The sequence below is a fragment of the Coenobita brevimanus genome, chromosome 74 (assembly GCF_032717465.1).
Source record: "Coenobita brevimanus isolate Jiangsu-jjx chromosome 74, ASM3271746v2, whole genome shotgun sequence".
NCBI lineage: Eukaryota > Metazoa > Arthropoda > Malacostraca > Decapoda > Coenobitidae > Coenobita > Coenobita brevimanus.
This window is the reverse complement of record NC_137027.1, coordinates 20,276,539-20,283,681: the sequence shown is the minus strand read 5'-3', so window position 1 is coordinate 20,283,681 and position 7,143 is coordinate 20,276,539.

The following is a 7,143-nucleotide window of genomic DNA, read 5'->3' as shown; positions in this document are numbered from 1 at the left end:
ATGTAAGTGCCTCTAAATCCAGGCACGGATTTGGAGAGGGGGGTGACGTACACTCCATTATTTACAGCAAACTAATGATAACTTATGATAAAAGCGTTGTTATTTACCAAAATATATGCAGCAATACCTTTTCACAATTTCATTATTGTATTGCTATAAGAAAATAAATGATTTTTGATATTTTGATTGCTTAAATGCATTACGTAGTGACTCTGCTAGCCATCGCGCTCCCCTCCTTATTGAAAGAGCTTAATCCGGCCCTGAAATCTACCACATTTATCTTATACATTAAAATACCTCAGAAAATATGTCCATCCACATCTGGCCAGTGCTTAAAATTTTTAAAAGCATTTCCACATTTTTAAGCTGAATTATTTTCAGTGCCGCATATACATACTGTAAACTCTGCCAATGATACCTTTCATTTTTGTGAGAAATTATGTGTTATACTTTAGTATACGAGTATTTCGTTATTTCAGGAGAATGATTTTAAATCATTTTCTGTAAAATACTCAGTGTCCACTGCAGAAATTACTACAGTATATCTCACATACCTCAGACGGGGTCGGTCAGGTTTCTCCTCTGTAATATTTGAACTCTTTCAAATCTTTAAAATCTTTATAAAAGGGAAAAATTACAGCCAGCTGTTGGATCGTGCTGAGAGGCTGATGTTACGAAGACTGTGATGGCTGTGTTTTTCACCCAGGTTGCCATGTAACAAAGATGAACTGAATGTTTGAAGATTTGTGTACCAACTTTCCAAGTTAACAGAAAATGAACGTTTGTCACAGGATAGTGTGAAAATGCTATCCATTAAATTTAGAAACGGGCTGCAGAGTATTCCAGTTTATAACTCTGAAAGCAGTGAATACAGCTCAACTAGACAGTTACAAGCCATCCTAATATAACTTGACCTAATAGTGCCAGAGCAGCAGGAAGAAGTAACTTACGGAAGTTGAATTAAAGAATCCATAACAAATGACAACGCTCTTTAAACAGTGAAACATCTTATGAGAGGAGAAGAGGAGGAAGTCTCAAACAAATGCAATTACAATAATATAAATAATCCCGACTTTGGTGGAAAGCAAGGGGAAGGTTCCTTATAGCTCAAAAGGCGTCGTCTTCCACGCATTTCACATAGTACCCAGGATCAAATCCCTCATCTGACAAAAAAAAAAAAAAGTTGATCTTAGTGTTGTCTGGCCCAACAACTGTAGGCAGAGAAGGTACATCAAAGGATGTCAGAGGTGGTGGAACGAAATGTGCCCAAACCAAACCAGCTTATCCCAGAACGAATATGATAACTGGAACTGCACCGAGACAGGCTGCTATAGCAGCTGAGGATGTGATGGCACGAGGGACGTCCAAGTCACGGAGGACATGACGTAGTAGAGTCCAACATTAGATTCAGTGGAACCATGTAGAGGAAGAAGTGAGGGGTGGGATGCATTATAGGCAGGATATTTCTACGAATGTCCCAGGTATAGGACACAAAAGAGGGCAAGGACAACAGGGAAAGTGGATTGTGCAAAGAAACACAAGGTGGAACACCGACTGCTACGTGAAATATTGCGGTTTAGGAGAAAAAAGGCCGGGATGTACAAAATAGAGGAGAGCAATATAAAATTTAAATGAAATGATTAGCCAAGATGTCAGGCTTGACATGTGGAGGACAACTGTATGGAACAAGGGAACCAGTCTAAAGAGAAAATAAGTGGGCCTTCACCCAGATGGTGGAGGAGACATGACAGCACCAAGGGATAGCATGCTGAGAAAAGCACCCATGACAGGCATGGTGAGGGAAATGGCGGCATGGGACACTAACGTTCGGGATGCTGCGAAGAAGAGAACGAAGCAGAGTGTATGTGCAGAGCGGCCAGGGAGATAAAGAACAAACCAAGCATAAAAACAAATTTAAAGGAATAAGAAAAAAAACACACACACTAGAAAAGACAGAAAGAAGGCCATGAGAACTGTAGAAAACCATGAGAAGATTAGAAAGGGAACTGCCACAAAGAGACCACCCAAAATATACACTACAGAACAGAAAAAAAACGAGGAACTCACTGAAAGTTCACAAAGTCAGTGGTAATCCACGGTGGGTTAGTAAACACTGTAGATGTGGACAGTGGGAAAAAGGGAACCCATTGTTATTCATTATTTCTTATCAACTGGATATTATATTATTTTTCAACCTTGCGTATTCTTATGTAAATGTTAGTGTAGGTAATATATAACCTTGTATAATTGAGTCCTACGTGACTTTATTCGCTGAGCTAGGTCTCGCCACTCTCGTGGATTTTGCTGATTTTGTATCTTTTGAAGCTGGGGCATGGAGCGTGCCGGCTCTCAGGTCAGCTCTAACCAGGCACCATCCAGGTTGCAACTGTGTTCCATCTCGTCAGAAAAAAGAAGAAAACTAACTACGGACTTTAAGCTTAGCCATCGCCCTTTACACATGAGCTACCGAAAACAATTATAGAAGCAACTGAACATCACCGAGCATGGGGCGTTTGAATGCCATAGCAGACACTGCTCCAGCTGAGCCAGGAAAAGGTTCATGGTATGGAGGTGCTCTTCTCGAAGTTTATCACTGATGTTTTACCTCAATTCCAAGGCGGGGAATACCTCAAAAAATGATATGTAGAATATGGGCACTAAACTCCAGCAGGTCTTGTAAATATATAGTTAAGTGAATCATTGACATTTAAGTATTAGGCTTAATGTGTGTGGCTTGTAGTTTATCTCTGTATTAAGTGCATAATACAATTTACTAATAGACAGATATTGCCAGATTCGTATATTACCTTCAGTGCTACTAATATTCCCATCTCCAAAAGTATTGAAATTCATGGTGTCTCACTTAACAGTGCCCTCAGCTGGACCTCTCATGTCAGATCACTTGCTAAAACCGCCTCAAAGAAACTTGGATTGTTGTACAGAGTCTGCAACTTCTTCACTGACGAGCAGTTAGCTATAATTTATAAGAGTCATGTTTGCTCTCAGCTTAAATATTGCTCATCCTTGTGGAATGGTTGTGGAGAGGTTGCATTAAAACAACTAGACAAAATCCAGAACAAAGCTGTTAGAATTATTAATAACCCTGCTATTAAAAATAAACTACCTCCCCTACAAGTAAGAAGGAATGTTGCCTCCCTTGCATAATTTTACAAATATTTTTATTGCAAATGCTCAGACGAAGTTGGGTCCATTGTGCCACCTCTCCATGCCTTCCCTCGTGCTACACGGGCATCTGGCAACGCTCATGACTGGAATGTCACTCAGTCATATTGCAGAACTTCTGCGTATCAGAATTCTTTTATTCCCCAAACTGTATCTCTCTGAAACTCGCTTCTCCGGAGTTGTTTCCCCCCAAACTTTAACCTACAGCTGTTCAAGTCCAACTGTTACAGATATTTTATGAATGGAGGACACCGGTAATCTGTTGTATGGATTATTTTTTTTATTCATTTATTTTTCCTTCCTCATTTCTGTTATAAAAAAATCTTGCTGGTCTTTGATGCTATACAAACAGGTATTAAATACGCAGTCTTCCTTCTAACTCGGGGATAAGTTGTAAAATATTTCAGTTTTTTTTTTTACTGTGTGGAAATAGCGAATCAATTTCATAGGGCGTTACAGAACTTTGATAACAAATTTTTCGTTAATTTACAAAGGACATATTACAAAAAAAAAATATATAAAAGTCGAAAGAAGGCTGCTTATAATAGACACCTGTTGTCAGTATATCAACCAGGCGTCCAGGTGACAGTCATTAGGCCCTTGAGATTAATGTACAGTTGTGGGCAGTACTTTTTTTAAGTTGTCTTCGGTTTTGTATTTTTGAATTTCTAGTCTAGTGGTTAGAACATCCTAGTTGAAGTGATAATCTTGCTTTGGTTCGATTCCCAGGAGGTGACATCAGGTTTATGGACAACGTAATTCCATCAAGGGACATAGACTGTTCATCAGGCCTTAAATGTACTTAAGTATGGAAGCCTAGTCTTGTGTTTCTACTCCATGGAAGTAAAATAGGACTGGCTACTAGCTGCTACTTAGATAACAAATCTTCAAATTCTCCTGAATCTCAGCTGGTTAATTTGGCAATATGTTTTTAGCTTCTGATACTGTTTTGAGTCAGTGTACAAGAACTTGTGACCAGAGTTGTATATTAATATTATCAAAGCAAGGCCAGTCCTATACTTCCCGCCTTAAGGTGTAGAAGTCCGGGGTTAAGCTACCCTAGTTCGTTTTGTTCGTAGTTAAACAGCATACTTTCCTTGAATTATATGATAACATAAGAAAAAATCATTTCCTGAGGACTAAGCCCACGCAAGGCTGTCCCTCCAACTGTGGCGTTCTGATCACTCGACCACTTTCCATACTGTCATCCTAACACCAAAGATTATATTAAGTGTTAAGAAATGTAACTAATTGCCATTTTAACCATTGAGATTAGTATTTTTTCCTTAAGTACAAGTTGTTATGCTTGTAAAGTGAAGCTAGGATTCCAAACGCTTGAACAATGTATGAATTACTGTATGGTCTACTTCTGGATCATATGTCACTCTATTCCTTTTTTTTTTTTTAGGGGAGGATAATTGTTAGAATGATGATGGCTATGCCTGACCATAGTGCATTTTTACTAACCTGATGATAATCCCTAACTCGTTTCAGCGCAGTTGATGACCAAGTGCAGTCAGATTGGAGGGTCGATTTCACTAGTAATCAAGGAGGCTCAGTCCTACTTCACTGCTAAGGTTTATCGATATTCGTGCAACCATGACTCAGTGTTCAAGCTGTGGGAGCGGCCCTTCTCACAAAGTAAAAGCAAATCGACTATACAAGCTAATGAGACTTATTTCTACTTCATAACTGAAGTGCGACCAAGTTTATGCAACTACATCCTAGTATTCAAGTTGTTGGAGTATTCAAGTTCAAAACAAACCAGCTATAGTAACCAAGGAGACCGGGCCGTCCATGGAGAGGTCGACCAACGAAGACACAGAACGAGATGGTGTGTGCCAACCTTGGATCTAAAGGTACTGCTGGAGAGCAGAGTTGTTCAAAGTAGCCAACTCTGTTGCATATGTTAAAGTATTATTTCATTGAAAAATTTCACTCAAGTTAAAGTATCCTTGGGTGAAAGTGCTCGATTAAAAGTTAAAAAGTATCTTGTTCAGAAAGTACTCAAATAATAAAAGTAAAAAGTAGTCACTACTTCTTGGTCAAATCCAAGCTATTAGACTAGTTGATTATTTGGTGAAGATAAATATGACAGTGGCAGAAGTGAAGAATTATACGAAATGGTTGAATAGGAAAGCATCAGGTGTTGATGAGGTGTATGTAGAGGTGATTAAGTATAGTGGAGAGCTTGCAGTGAATTGTTAGTTGGAAATGTGTAAGAAAACTTACATGAATGTATTGTAGGAATGTTGTGATGTATTTTAAAAGTTGGGAAGGGATCATGGGTTACTGAAGTGTATATAGAGGTTAATAAGTGCTGTCGAGACATGCAATGAAGTGTTACAATTATGTAAGAAAGCTTTGAAAGCCTACAAGAGGAGTGCATAAAGGTGTTTTAGTGTCCACATTAACGTTTTGATGAGATTAGTTGCTGTTGTTGTTGTTATCTAATCTTGGCTGTCTGATCAATCAGATTCATCGACCACAGATACCTGCCACGATGGGGTCTCCCCATAGGTTTCCCAAGCCGTTTATATTGATTCCGCAACAAAGTGTGGCATGCATGAGTGCTCCATTGTGTGTGTTATATTGTGTGGTCATATTCTACAAGCAGGGCACGTGCCACCTGTAATTCCACGCAGGCCTAGTTGGACTGATAACTGAGCAGGGCTGAGTACTGTCCTGATTAAAACCTACCTAGGTGAGCTAGATCATTTCCATTTAAGGATATCTCTGATGAGTGGATATTGATGGGCGTTGTAATATAGTGCTCTAATTGAGATGTTGTACTGCCCAGCAAGTAAAATGACTATGTAGATGTTTTTATATTACTTGTGTTGGAATATTTGGAGGTGGGATGTTGTTGAAGTTTTGATAATGTATGTGATGTGATTGTATTATGTGACAAATTGTCATGTGTAGCGCTCTCTATCTGATTACAGGGATGATGTGTGTTAGCACTGGGTGCCACGTAGATTATGCATCTCCCTTTCCGAGATATTCTCTACCAGGAAGTGCTGTGGTTTTGAAGTGTGAATTCGTAGTAGCACTGGTTTGGGTTCATCCAGTTATGATATATAAAGCGTTGTTCTGTATGGTCTGCAAGGTGTTGTAGCGGGTGTCAGACAGAATGCGGACTCGCCCAGGGAAAGCGAAAAGTTAAGCGAAAGAGCAATGGAAATGGACTTTTTGTAGTGGTTAGGTTAGAGGGAACAAAAAAAAAAATTGGATTCGTGAAAGATTGTAAGTAGGAAATTTGTGATAACAGGGCTGAAGAGAGTGTGCGTAGATGACATGATCATTTAGAAGGAAAGGACGTAAATAAGTAGGTGAAGGGAGTATTTGTGAGTACGTGTAAGAAGGCATGGTAGGCCAAGAAGAAAGGGACACATATTGAAAATGTGCTTGTGATAAAGCAAGGTTTGGAGGTTGATGAGGCAATGGAACTGACAGGGGAGTGAGTTGGTTGGATGAAATATGTAGGAAAGAGCACATGACGAGGGTTTGGCCACACCATTTAGCTTGATAATTGTGGGATTGTCTCTATCATATAGGTAAACTGGACTGCATCTGTATTGGAAAAGTAGACAAACAAAATATGCGGATGGTCATGACTGTAATGTACTGTAGTATCAGGATTTCAGAGCTTGAATGGTGAGTAAATGAGTGTGTGGCTCACTTCTGTCTATCTATAGCCAGACGCCTTAATCCCGTAAGGGGTGGCCACAAACAAATCGCCATCATGTCGCACTGGCTCCTGCCGTTACGGTACCCTCCCTCGACTCACACACCAATCTCTCATATACCTCTCCATCCCTCCATCTCATCCTCGGTCTCTCCCTCCCTCTCCCTCCCTTCACCTCATTCACACTCGCCTCGTTAGTATCTCGCTCTCCATTCACTCCAGATGGTCAAACCACTTCAGTGTATTTCTCCTAACGCTTTCTATAACATCCA